Raw genomic sequence first — 15,230 nt, 5'->3', positions numbered from 1 at the left:
ATGTGTATCAGAGTATATAGTTCTTAGCGAAGTGTCAAAGGAGGCTATATGGTTGAAGAACTCCATTGGGACCTTGGAGTTGTTCCAGCCATGAAGGAGCCGATGGACATTTTTTGCGATAATGATGGAGTGGTTGCCTTAACCAAGGAACCAAGAGATCATGGAAGATCTAGTCATATCAACAGAAAATACCATTTCATTAGACATCGGGTAGAAGAAGGACTCCTCATCATTAAGAGGGTATCATCATTAAGAGGGTATCACAAAGGGTTTGAGTATGGTTAAGTACGTTCAACATGCGAGGAGCATTGGTCTAAAGGAATATATTATTTTTAGTGATTAGAAAGATTTTAGAAACTTGTAATAAATAAATGTAATTGACATTTGATGATTAAATAATGGAGAATTATTTATGCGTATTGTTTACTATCTTTTGTAAATTATTTATCTTTGTGTTTCAACTTTGCATGTTTTACTTCCCAGATAATTGGATTATTCAAAACATCCACAATTGATCATAGTTTGGAAGTAAGTAGTGAATTAAGACTGTCATGAATTGGCTTGTAGATTGTCTATGTGTTTAGACATAGCAATGGTTTGCTGCAATGTTCATGAGTACATTTGAAATGGGGATTTAAGTATTGGATTAAACCCACTTTCATAGAATTACTTCATGGAATTTATCACGAGTAATTATGAGATGATAATATCTTATAATCTTTAAACGGAGATATATGAGTTGTTGTTTACGAGTTGGTTGTGCATTGATAATGCGTAAACGCATCAGTAACTTGATGTTATAAAATGTATATATGTTTACAATTTCATGAGTAAATAGTCCAAGCATATAAGTCAAAGTTTATCTATGCCTTTTACCTTAAGGGGTAAAAGCGAGATATTGGGTCCCTCGATGATTTAGTATCGACTTATGTGTCAGGCCTGGTCAGGACTGAATTGATGTGTTCAATTAAGTTCTCTGTCATTACAAATCAGAAACCGGGAAACAAACTGTTGGATAATGAGAATGATTTTGTTTCATGTCATTTGTCCACATGATAGCTTACATAACGTAGGATTATATGATCCCTTATATGAGGACATGTAACTGACTAGGTCAGAGTTCGATAGCGGATTTTGAGAGCTATAATATGCGGGTCATTTTTTGAAGTTATACTTGCAAATATAGTTATTAGACTTATCCAAGTGGGAGACTGTTGGATTAGGTGTCTATGCCCATAACTATAATTGGTATATACTTTCATTGATAGTAGCATAGTCCTTTTGGGCTACCTTCACTCTTGCAACGACATGATGACTTTTGGAGAGAAGTTGAATTTGTTGTTTGGACTAATAAATTGATATAAATGATTTATTAATATGTTATGAAAATAATATATTAATTAGAAATCATGTTATAATATCCGGGTCATGTTTTTGAAGTTATACTTGCAATTATAGTTATTAGACTTATCTAAGTGGGAGACAGTTGGATTAGGTGTCTATGCCCATAACTATAATTGGTATATACTTTCATTGATAGTAGCATAGTCTTTTTAGGCTGCTTTCACTCTTGCAACTTGACATGATAATTTTTGGAGAGAAGTTGAATTTGTTGTTTGGAATAATAAATTAATATAAATGATTTATTAATATGTTATGAAAATAATATATTAATTAGAAATCATGTTATTTAATTAACAGTTAATCAGAAATTAATTTGGAATAAATTTTGGGATTAAAGTAATTAATTAAAAATACAAGGGTTGTTTTGTAACTAATTGATAGTTGTGAAATAGGGCTTTTGGACTCCTTAGATAGGAGTGGCCGAAAATTATAGGGAGGCCCTATAAGTTTTCGTCCAAGGCCTCTTGATGAGGAATCCATGGGCGCCTTATGCCTTAAGTAGGAAATTAGGGTTTCCACCTACAAACCCTAGCTTTGGGACTAAGCAACCTCCAGTATAAAAAGAGTCTAACCCCAAAGGATTTTGGCCACTTGCTTCTAACCCTAGAAGAGCCGAAACTTTGGTGCAATCCCTCATCTCTCCTCTCATCCTCTTGCAAAGAGTGTTTGTAAGCCATTAGATGTGTCACATTTGAGGCACTTGCTTTCAAGAGTTTAAGATCTACAAGGATTAATTTTTATTACTACATAAAAATTGAGGTATGAATCTAAACCTTATTATTAGGTTATTACGATTATATAGATGCATATTAGGGTTTCTCTTCTGTATTCAAGTTTACATGTTCAACTTGTGAAAACCTAAATCCAAAGAATTAGGGTTTCATAAACACATAATATATGTAGTTATGCTCAAAACCCATCAATTGGAACCCGTTACATGCGATATAATCCCTTAATAACCCACTAATGATCACGACATGCAAAGGGCATATAACAATTCTTCGAAGATATAATCCAAGAATAATAGAGAACTAAACCAAAGATAACGCTTACCCAAACCAATATAAAATCCAAAGCAACATAAATACCAATAACAACCTAAGTGAATGCAAATGATAAAATACCCACAAAATCACCTGATCGAGCACAAGTCTCCCCTGTCTGACACTGATATGACCGACTCCTCTTTGTTGCGGGATCATGCTCTACCCTCACGACTATCAAAGATACTCAAAATAGCCGAAGCAGTCACACTCACTACTCATCCCCTCCTCATCGGACAAACGGTCCTCTTGTAGCCTACTTGCTCACGAAGAAAACATAACGTGCTTGCGCGCTGAGGACAATCCATGCTAACCTGGTCAATCTGGCTTCACTTGTAGCATCCCATATCCCTGGAACGGCAAGCTCCATAGTGCAATTTCCTGCACGTGCAGCACTGGCCCCGACCCTGCTAGCCTCCCAATTGTTGATTCGAATTCTTGGGTCTTTTCCCGGGACCCTCTATTGCTTGCATCTAATCTGACCCCCTCTTTCCAAGGTGCTCCAAATCCATCTCTCGCTCACAGAATGACAAAATGCAAGCTCCAACGATAGCCATACACTCAGCACAAATCGCGCCCAAGCGCTCATCCAAGATCTCCAGAATTCCCTCCATAACTAAACCAAAGATCACCATAGTCTACTCCAAAATACCGCGGGTAATCTCCGACGAGATAAACTCTCGCATCTGCTCGTTAATCGGCTCAGTAACCTCACCTGATCTGAAACCATAACCTGAACCTCATCACCAAAATGAAATACAATATGCAAACGATCATAACATACTTAAGAATCCTCTTCCCACAAGATCCTTAGATTATCCAAGGCTCTCCCCGGTTCGAGTATGGATCATGTGCTTTCAGTAGTATGGGACCAATACTACCTTCCTCACCTATCCATACTCTCCTCAGGAATAATCCTTAATCCTCTAAGTCACCTTTTCCAACCGATGCACCCAAAACTCACTAAACAGCACAACTAAATGCGCTGAAGCACTTCATAAGCTCTCTTAGGTTCCTGACCTCACCCTGCCATCAGCTGCTGAAAAACTCCCCATAACTCCAGTCTCACACCTCATAAATATATACATATTCATTTAATAGCTAACTCCTATTGCCTAAGAGTTCCACAAAGCACAAAGCAAGCAACATTCAACCTACATACCACAACTCATGCTAGAAATTTCCACCCTTATTACCGGTTGCCTTATGCATGAAAATTATACACAAAACAGGATCAAATAGACCGTCGAATAATAGACTCTACCCTATGACCACAACAAGACATGGAAAAAGAAATAAGGCCAAATCAATTATTCTAGGGCTATAAGATCCCAACTACAATTTTCAAAGCATACACTTAGCAGTTACTGATACCAATAGATATTTCCATTACATCATGACATCCAATACACCCAAGACCACAAAGCATCATACATGTTAGGCCAATCTATCACTGACCAATCAGCTCTAGCATGCAAGCCTACCAGCTCCTACAATAGACATACAGAAGCATCTCCCATAGCATTCTATCATGAAAAACTGAGCAGATCCTTAGTCCTAACTAGCATGCGATTTACATATTCATAAATCAAATAATATCAGATAACCTGTATGGGTATTTTGAGAAAACTTACTTGAGCTCGGTTGATTGCATGCTCCACATAACCAAGGCTCTAATACCAAACCAAGGCTCTAATACCAACTTGTAATGTCCCAAAAATCATGACATAATTTTTTTCTTTTTAGATTAATAAATCGCTAATACATATCTTTCCCATATAACCAAGGTAAACAAGTTTTAACAAAACATCATCAAATCAGAGTAATTCATAGAATATGAAAACATGTGGTGTGTGCTTTGCAATCATCCCAAGCCCTTCCATTTCATAACCAGTACCTGAAACATAAACAGAAAACCTTAAGCGCGAAGCTTAGTGATTCCCCAAAAATACCACATAACATACAACCATGTAATATCATGAAAGATACATATATTTGCTATGGTCTCCCCCGATGGTCTTTACCTAGAATGTCATGGGCTCCCCTATAGTCTGATATCCAAATGACATGGGCTCCCCCATGGTCTTCCATGCAAGTATCATAGAGACGACTACCATTCCATATACCAAATAATGGGCCGGTATTGGTGCCTTCGACCCATGAATATAGTGAGAAGACCCACCTCGCACTGCTGGATCCCGTGGATAAATCCCTAGCTGCTAGCAGACCGAACCCCGAACTATTAATATCAAAACAACATCCAATTAACAATTGGGTTCCAATCCATAACCATAAATCCATACTTGAGGTCAAAAAACCATTTTACCCCTAACCTAGCTTGGTCCAAGATTAAGGCCCAAACTCACAATCTACAAGACTCAAAGGCCAATTAATCATCCAATGCCAACTATGGCCTAATTTTCCAAATTGGGTCTAAACCCTTACATTGGCCTTACCCTAAAGCACAACCATTCTCCCTAGTCCAAAAAACTTGTGCTCAGATGGCCCATTAATAACTCAAACACCCAAGCCCAAAAGAAAGCCCAAACTTGAGGATCAAAATGCAAAACCTCATCTGACTGAGTATGCCCTGCGTACTTAATGGGTACGCTAAGTGTATGCCCAGGAATTCTAGTATGCCCTGCATATGAGAAGGTACTCCCCGCGTACGGACCCTGCCCACATCCAACGTCGAAATGTCTTAATCTTTTATGCAAAGATGTCCAAAACCTTATAATAGCTACATATAAATGACTTGATCCATAAAGTCGAAGGCTTAATGAAGCCCAACACCAAAGATGAACTCCAACGGTCAAAATTACTCCAAAATATCGTAAAAACTTCTTAATACCTTAAGACCTTAGTCCAAACTTCCAAATTTGAATCAAATGGACTTCTGAAGTCATACAGTTCTTGACTTTATGATTTAGCATGACATAATAGGACCCAAATCAAAACCCTAAGTCCAAAGCTTCACCAAAAGACTACCAAATCATGCATGGGAGGTTTATACTCATCAGGATCCAAACTTGATGACTCCATAACCCAAACAAAGGCCAAAAATGAAGCTCAAAGGTTCTGGAGTAACTTCTACTCACAAGAACCACCAAAAAGGGACCAAAATCACAACCAAATGCCACCTAGCTAGATCTACAAGAATGAGTTGTCAAGGTTGAAAGTTTATGCATCCAGAAGTTAGATCTAGGTGCACAAAGCCTAGATCAAAAAGCTCCAAGTAAAGCAATCTTCAAGAAGTTCCTTCTTCCTCCTTAAGCACCAAAACACACATAAAAAAACTTTGAAGCTCTAAAATCACTCAAATGGGGGATAAGGGTCGATTTCTGGGTTTTATAGGGATGGAGGATGAATATATTAGGGTTAGGTTATGAGATAAGAAGCTTAAATAAGGTACAAGACCCTAAAATAGGGTTTAGGTCTGATTGGAATACGCCTAACGTACTCCGAAGAGCACCCGCAACTATCTTGGTCAGTACGCCCAGTGTACGCCAAGGTGCTCTGAAGGAAAAACACCTTCTTGTACGTGCTTCTGATATCAAAATATGAGCTCTAATCTAAAAATATTGTTTCAAACGGTCACTTTCTTTAAATGGGTAAACAATGATAATTACTTTTAATATAGTCATAATAAACTATATCCAATACCCCAGACAATTATATGAAGTCGATATTATCAATCTTGAATGTAAATATAAATAGAAAAAATAGGAAAAGGAAAATAAAGAAACCTAAATGATGTTATCTTGAGACCAGAACACCCAATACATATTATAAACGATTTTTTTGAGTTATTTATAAAAAAAAAATAAAAAAAAAAACAAAAAAAAAAAGTTCATTTACTTCTCACTGCAACAAAAGTTTAAATAGAAAAACATATTTTCGAGATAAAAAATGACAAAATAGGTAATCTTAGATCATATTTAACTATTATAAGAACTAATCAAGCTAAGTGGAATTTTGAAGTGAATATGATGATCCTAAACTCTAATTTCCTGTGAATTCTATCAAGTTTTGAGAAAAGACAACAAGACCTTCAGTTAAGGGATAAATTTAGTAGGAAAAGTGTGAAGATTAACAAAACTCACAAGTTGTTGAGATTAGTGCAAGATCAATTATTATCAGGTATCCTTCCATCAAGTTTATTTCAACAAAATTCCTACAATAATTAAGAATTAGTTAGGATTTCCATTTCCTACCTTCACAGTTTTCTCATTCCTGATGACAAATATACAAAATAATGATCAATGTTTCCTTTTTAACTTTAAAGCCAGTGGATTCCATTACTGTAATTGATGTTAAGAATTTGGATTTGTTTTTATTTAAAAATTGACATTGCCCTTGTATAAAACCAAAAAGTAGAAAAAGAAGAACCAGACGAACCATACATGGACCAAGTACAAAACCGGAGAAGAAAGAAAGTAGGGGGAAGAAAATCGATGAACGACCACTATATGACACGAAAAAAAAAACATGGATAAAAAAGGAAAATCAATTGCAAAAGATTAGAACACGTATGAAGAAGGGAAAAAACGACCATTCATAAAAATGATGGACCAAAAGTGTGAAGACCCAAAATTTCAAATGAGGGACGAGAAGCATCCAAATTTCAAGTAAAGGACCAAAACCGTTGATAAACTAAACTTCAAATGAGGGACCAAAATAGTCCATAGCCCAGGTTAATGTGGCAAAATGTCCATTACCCAAATTATCGAGGCAATAGTCTTAAATATTAGAAGGTTACTATTCATAAGTGAACCTTGGAATATATATATATATATATATATATATATATATATATATATATATATATATATATATATATATATATATATATCTTTACTACTTATATAAAAGAAATCTAACTATTTCTATAAATAGATTGAATATAATAATATTATTTTTTTAAGACGTACAAACGATTAAGCTAATATTACAAACAACCATTAATAAAATAATATTAAATTTGAAATCGTCTAAATTTTTAAACTTAGTGTACAATCACCTATGCATGAATTTTGACTAAGCTATTTAATCCCTAAGTTAAAATCCTTATTTATCTCAAGGAAGCCGATCTGGCCTTCTTTCAGCCAGTTTAATCGGTCAACAACCATAACCGGCTTTTCAATCTCTTTATACATTATCTCCTTCATTCAATGGAAAAACCCTAGCTGTTGGAATTCACCAGCCACACAACCGCACAACTCCGTCACCTCTATAATCTCCACCCACAGTCACGCATGCTTCACCTTCTCTGCCACCTACCTACTTCTCTAAAATTAACGTTAACCACGCACAGTCTGACCACCAATGTAGGCACTCTGCCTCTTTCCGTCTATCACCGCCACCCAATAATTTTTCGCCTCTACCCTCCTTCGCCTACGTTTCTCTGTTCACCAATATCTACTGTTACCCATCCCCAGCGCACCTCTACCACTTCTACACCTTATTAAGACCTATCTCTAAAACCCTACACATATCAACACATTCGTCTTCACTACTTCATTACTACCATCACCTCATTCATATCTCCATCACTCGTTGGAAACCTAAGGATATATGCATCGCCGCTTCAACCTTGAAACCGATGTGGACTACTCAAAGATTCGGCAGATCATTCGAAGCCATGTAGGTTTTCTTTAATAGTTTCCGATTTTAGTTTTCATTTAGAACTGATTCTTAACTAAACCCAAAAAATTGCAGATGGGTTAATCTGAATCTGTGTTTGAAGGTAAGATATTGTTTGTTTTTTCTTGGGGATTGGGTTTGGGGTTTTTACTCCATCATTTGAATATCGGATATTGGTGTGGGATTTGCAGGTCAGATGTTAGTTTTGTAGATTTTGATCTCATTGTAGCTGATCATGAAATGTTGGTTTCAAGTTCTCTCATTTAAGTCCTTCCGGTAGATGAAATTGCATTAGAACTAGAAAATTAACACAAATGTCAGATAGTTGTTACTCTCTTTATGACTATATCATAGTTTTTTTATATTGTATTCTTTGCAATTGATAATAGAGGTTCTTATTATATTTGAAAATTTCATAGTTAGTTTGATGTTCTTAAAGAAATAAGCAACTAGAGAGCTTGTTAATTTGTTTAGTTCAAGGTATTACTTTCTTTCCTTATCGTTTCTCAATTTGGTTGTGTGTGTTTGTATGAGTCTATGTTTATCTTGCAAATCACCAAGAGTCAATTAGTTGTTTATAAAAATTCCTAGATCATTGTTGTTGCGAGACACTACCTTTTTTCTCCTTCCATGGCTATCTTTGCTTGCTAAACCCACCACCTTTGTTATCGTTCTTTGCACTTCCCCTTTCTGTCTCTCTATCAAAAAGCTACCTCATAGCTTCCACATATTAGTTTCCTCTATGCATCCTTCTAAAATTCCGGTGCTGCTGACCATCGTCCTGTATCTATGCGTATGTCTAACTTTGTGTTTATGTGTGTTTACAGGACTTGAAATGGATTGATATAAACCAACATCTCAAAGAAATCGTGGGTAAGCTTCTTAAGATCTGAATATGATCTTCTTGTTGGGTTTTTAGAGCTCTTGTAGTTGAATGTTTAGTTTTTTCTTTAAAGTTGCAATATGTAAGTTTTTGTTATTGTTTGGGGTAAACCCATTTGTAAGTTTTGTTTTTGAAAATTGCAATGCATAAGTTTTTGGTTTCATTTATTGTCAGACAACAAAAAAAATTTAACTGACAAAATTTTGTGAATTTGGATTGATTTGTTTCAAATTTTATCATATACATATTTGACTATTGTATCATTCTTATATTTGAAGGTACCATATGAATAATAGTTTCTTCTTTGTTTTGTATGTATCATGTACAAGAACATGGGAGTGTTTTGTTCTTAATATTTTCTATGTAAATGAAAAAAATAAGCTTTATTTATGCATTATACCATTTGTGAATGAAAGTTTTTTTTTTTTTTTTTTGTTAATTCTCATGTGTCTTTCTTTGACATTCGTAATTGGTTTGGTGGGTTCACGTTATGTGGTTATATTTTGGTTTTCGATTTTGTTTTCGGGTTAAGTATTTTGTTAATTAATTTATTAGGAAACTATGATTTCATTTAAGATTAAAAACTTTCTTCCGTCTTTGAGTTCATTCGCATTTATACATTAAAAACTTCGCATTTTCATTCAAATTCTTCGCATCTTGCATCCATCCGTCTTTGAGTTCATTCGCATTTCATCGCATTAACTGAGAAATTAATCAGTTGTCTCATATTCGCATTTCAGTTGTTTGAGAAACCCAGATACGAACCCAAATGCGAAACCCACTGATTTCAAATGCGAACCAACCAAAAATCATCAACCACGTACTTGTGTCACCAAATGCGAACTGAATATCACCATTAAATTCTCCTCGCATTCTATAGATGCGAACACAATCCAGATCTCCGACTCCAAGCTTGCGAAATCAAAATCAATTAACCTCAAACAAATCGTGAACTTCTTATGCGAACTGTTTTGACCCACAAAACCAAATGCGAACTCAATTGATGTCATATGTGAACTGATTTCATATATGCGAACACAATTGATTTCATATGCGAATCCACATCCATCGATATGAAACCAATACCAGTTACAAGCAATTAGTAGCAACCATCGATCCTCTAATTTTCAATTACTCAGCCTTCGCTTTTCATACAACCCGTCGACCCTGAAAAATCGATAAACACCAAATGTCTCATTTTTAGATCGATTTTCTGATTAAATGTCATATTTGAAGAATGATCGATTTTCTGATTAAATGTCATATGTGTGACATTTAATCAGATTACAAAACATGTTTGTTATTAATGGATGAGATAGATTTAATGTATATCATCAGTTTTTTTTTAAATGACAATTTAAAAAAATCCTAATCAGTTTGGATAGAATTTGAAGTGCTTATCTGATAAGCACTATGATAATTTCGAAGTTAGTGTTATCTTTTTCTAATTAATAATGATATAAACTGTAAAGATAATTTCGAAATTAATATGTTGACTAACATTGATCCTTAAAATTTGGGATATGAATGGTTTTGAGCGGGAAAATATTGACACCTGGGTAACCCTCTACAATAAAAGAAATCTAACTATTTCTATAAATAGATTGAATATAATAATATTATTTTTTTAAGACGTACAAACGATTAAGCTAATATTACAAACAACCATTAATAAAATAATATTAAATTTTAAATTTGTTTTGATTCCTTATATTTCTCAGCAAAATCCTAATTTCATGGTCATTCAAAATTTAAAACCTTTTCATCCTAATACGCTTCAACAAATATCCTTTAAATGTTGCATTTGCAGCTGATTAAAATATCTCATAGCAGACGTGTGTTTGTTCTCTCCACCTTATAAACCCTGCTATAAATCCCACTGCCATGAAGTATTTCCCTTATAAACCCTAATCGTTTTTCTCCCTCTCTTAGACGAAGACAATGTGTTTTTTTTTAGAAAAAAAGTTTGAAAATATTCCAATTTCTCAAAAAAATTTACCCCAAATGCGAAACTGGGTAAAATTTTCCATTTTGCGAAGACTACAGGGATGCGAAATGAAAATTCTGCACTTTTGTCTTTTTATGACCCCATTTTGCGAAGTTGGACCACTTATATTATTTCTTGAAAAGATCAGGTGCCAAATGCGAAACTCTAAGATTTCTTCCCCAATTCGCATTTATACATTAAAAACTTCGCATTTTCATTCAAATTCTTCGCATCTTGCATCCATCCGTCTTTGAGTTCATTCGCATTTCATCGCATTAACTGAGAAATTAATCAGTTGTCTCATATTCGCATTTCAGTTGTTTGAGAAACCCAGATACGAACCCAAATGCGAAACCCACTGATTTCAAATGCGAACCAACCAAAAATCATCAACCACGTACTTGTGTCACCAAATGCGAACTGAATATCACCATTAAATTCTCCTCGCATTCCATAGATGCGAACACAATCCAGATCTCCGACTCCAAGCTTGCGAAATCAAAATCAATTAACCTCAAACAAATCGTGAACTTCTTATGCGAACTGTTTTGACCCACAAAACCAAATGCGAACTCAATTGATGTCATATGCGAACTGATTTCATAGATGCGAACACAATTGATTTCATATGCGAATCCACATCCATCGATATGAAACCAATACCAGTTACAAGCAATTAGTAGCAACAACCATCGATCCTCTAATTTTCAATTACTCAGCCTTCGCTTTTTATACAACCCGTCGACCCTGAAAAATCGATAAACACCAAATGTCTCATTTTTAGATCGATTTTCTGATTAAATGTCATATTTGAAGAATGATCGATTTTCTGATTAAATGACCCCATTTTGCGAAGTTGGACCACTTATATTATTTCTTGAAAAGATCAGGTGCCAAATGCGAAACTCTAAGCTTTCTTCCCCAATTCGCATTTATACATTAAAAACTTCGCATTTTCATTCAAATTCTTCGCATCTTGCATCCATCCGTCTTTGAGTTCATTCGCATTTCATCGCATTAACTGAGAAATTAATCAATTGTCTCATATTCGCATTTCAGTTGTTTGAGAAACCCAGATACGAAGCCAAATGCGAAACCCACTAATTTCAAATGCGAACCAACCAAAAATCATCAACCACGTACTTGTGTCACCAAATGCGAACTGAATATCACCATTAAATTATCCTCGCATTCTATAGATGCGAACACAATCCAGATCTCCGACTCCAAGCTTGCGAAATCAAAATCAATTAACCTCAAACAAATCGTGAACTTCTTATGCGAACTGTTTTGACCCACAAAACCAAATGCGAACTCAATTGATGTCATATGCGAACTGATTTCATAGATGCGAACACAATTGATTTCATATGCGAATCCACATCCATCGATATGAAACCAATACCAGTTACAAGCAATTAGTAGCAACCATCGATCCTCTAATGAGGAAACAGTTTCCTATTCGATTGTGCTTTGCAATGACAATCAATAAAGCTCAGGGACAAACAATTCCATATGTAGGTATCTATCTTCCAGAACCAGTATTCTCGCATGGACAACTTTATGTTGCATTGTCCAGAGGGGTTTCACGTTGCAATACAAAAGTATTAGTAAAGCCTAACGAAAATTCAAAAGGTGATGGGGTTTATACAGCAAATGTGGTGTATAAAGAAGTATTGCACGATTAATATTTTGTGTCGTCTTGACTGGTTGCTTTTTATTGGTTATTTGATGCATGATGTAACAAATAACACCATAGTTTGATTATATTGTCTTCAACATGTACTTTTTTTTAACATAACAATTTTGTAATGGAAACATATCACCGAAAGAACTCACGTGCCCCGCCGCTTTGCGCGGGTAGACGGCTAGTATATATATATATATATATATATATATATATATATATATATATATATATATATATATATATATATATATATATAAGTGTGTGTGTAACGATGAACGGGATTTTGACGCACCAATTGAAGTTGCAAAAGAAGTGTCACCAATAGAAGTCGAAACGATGATAAATGAAGACAGTCAAATTCAATAATTTTTTTTCTTGATATAATGTATTAAATATAAAAAAAAAAAAATTGGACCTTATGAAATACATTTGTTGATTAATGATGATAAATTTATTCCAAGGTATAAATATATATTGGTTTTTCCTATAAATTCATAATTAATTCAAATGTATTATACGACCAACTTATTTTTTTTATAAAATTTTGATATCAAAATTAACAATATTATTTTAATGAGGAAAGTTGGATTATATATGTTAAAATCTAACTATTTAAAATGCTATATTTTACAATATGTGTAAGTTATAAAAATTAAATATACTAAGAATATACATGCTTGATGTAAAAAAAAATAGAATAGTATTGAAGATAAAATACTATTTATTTATTTTTGTTTTAAAAAAAGGTAATTGGAGATGGTCAAAATGAGTTGTTTGGTAGCCTTTTTATTTTTCAATTAAGAAACAATCTTTTAATATTTTAAATGTAAAATGATCATTTTTATTATTCAACACATCAATTCAAAATGTTTAACCAAATAATATGTTCATATTCAGAGCCAAATGAAATCAGATCCTGTTAAACAACATTAAATATATTTGGTTTTTGTTAAAATTTACCATTAACTAATGCTTTTGTTAAATTTTATCTTTGCTGAGTCTGTTATATATGATGCCAAGATGGCGATTATTAAAAAGTACTATAATTTTATTATTTGTGTTATTTATTTGCACCAAAACAATTTCATGGATATGTCTTTATTTTTTGTTAGATTATGACGTAGAGATAGGTGATCTTCGTTTTATTTATAATTAATTACAATTTGATATCCAATAACTATAGTTGTTTGTTACATGTGTATTGAGAGGTAATATAATACATTTTGTTTATCAACAAAAAAATTTGGCATGACATGACTGTGGCTTTCATGAATATTTCCTTGTATTATTTAATATAAAGAATTTGGGGGTGATTAAATTATCGAAATGTCCTTTTCATAATAGATTATGTAAAATTTGTAAATGCCTTTGAGTATTTTAATAACTGGATTACATTTAATAACTAGATTACAGAGCAAATTGTAATAAAGAAATTAAGTTAACTGAAAATTTTGATTTTGAAATTATATATATATATATATATATATATATATATATATATATATATATATATATATATATATATATATATATATATATATATATATATATATTCAATTAAGTTATTATATTTATAGTTTTGTTGCAATATCAAACAAATGACTGATTTTTTCTGTTTTTCCGGTAATCATTTTATCCAAATTGCAATAAAGTCATTAAGTTTACCAAAAACTTGATTTTGACACCATGTTTTTTTTTTCAAAGTATTAGTATAGCAGTACGCGACACAGAAACCAAATTTTAGATTGGTCGATTGTTAGGGAAAACAATTTAAATGAAAGTTGAAGGTCTCGTTAATACATATTCGTCGATATAAAGACAATCTAGAATGGATATCGTATGAGAGAATTATGATTTTTTTACAAACTTTAATAGTCTAAATCTATAAAAAAAAAAAAAAAGTTTAAAAATAAGGTGAAAATTAGTCGAGGGAGTCTAAACAAAAGTTATAGATCTCGTCGATAGTTATGTGTAGATATAAAGATGTAAAAAACGGAGCTCGTATGCGAATGATACGATTTTATGAAGTTTTTTGAGAAGCTTCATAGGTTGCATGGCGTGCACACCATCTACAAGGGCGATGCGGACCACATAGAGTTTGCCACGTTGCATCATTTTGGAGGAGCATCGTCAACCGAAGTACACGACGTGCACCTTGATAGGTGCGACATGCCTGTTAAATCCTCCTATAAATAAGTTGCGAAGTAGCTTCATTTCTCATCCCATTTCATACATTTCTCTCTGAAAATCTTTTTAGTCCTTATGATCCGTTTTTTCAGCACTTCTGAGCAATTTAGCTAGGCTCTGAAGTAGTTATGAGCCTGACTAAAAGGAGCTACCGGGTTGGAGTTCTGCCGAAAAAACACCTGGTTTTCGCTAAATTTTATGTAAGTTAAGCTACTCTTATTTTATTTCAGGTGTAACTTATATTTATGCTCATAATTTTTTATTATGAACCTATAAATAAGATTTATCAGTGATTCCAAATCATTCTACTGATTGATCTACTTATGGGAATAATGTGTAGGCTGGAATTAATGAGGTGTTTAAAGTGAGATTTTTGAACCGTATACTATGTAT

The 15,230-nt window shown here is 33.6% G+C and overlaps 1 long non-coding RNA gene across 2 annotated transcripts; it reads left to right on the top strand.

Annotated features, from left to right (window-relative positions):
* The first annotated feature begins 7,894 nt into the window (after positions 1-7,894).
* On the top strand, positions 7,895-9,136 carry LOC145038920 (uncharacterized). Of its 2 annotated transcripts, XR_013679637.1 has the most exons (3): positions 7,895-8,090; positions 8,166-8,281; positions 8,918-9,136. It is a non-coding gene; the product is annotated as an uncharacterized LOC145038920 (long non-coding RNA). The 2 variants fall into 2 exon arrangements; XR_013679636.1 differs by lacking the exon at positions 8,166-8,281.
* Positions 9,137-15,230: the final 6,094 nt, after the last annotated feature.

The sequence above is a fragment of the Lactuca saligna genome, chromosome 4 (genome assembly GCF_052625555.1).
Source record: "Lactuca saligna cultivar CGN05327 chromosome 4, ASM5262555v1, whole genome shotgun sequence".
Classification (NCBI taxonomy): Eukaryota; Viridiplantae; Streptophyta; class Magnoliopsida; order Asterales; family Asteraceae; genus Lactuca; species Lactuca saligna.
This window is presented reverse-complemented; position numbering and strand designations above follow the sequence as displayed.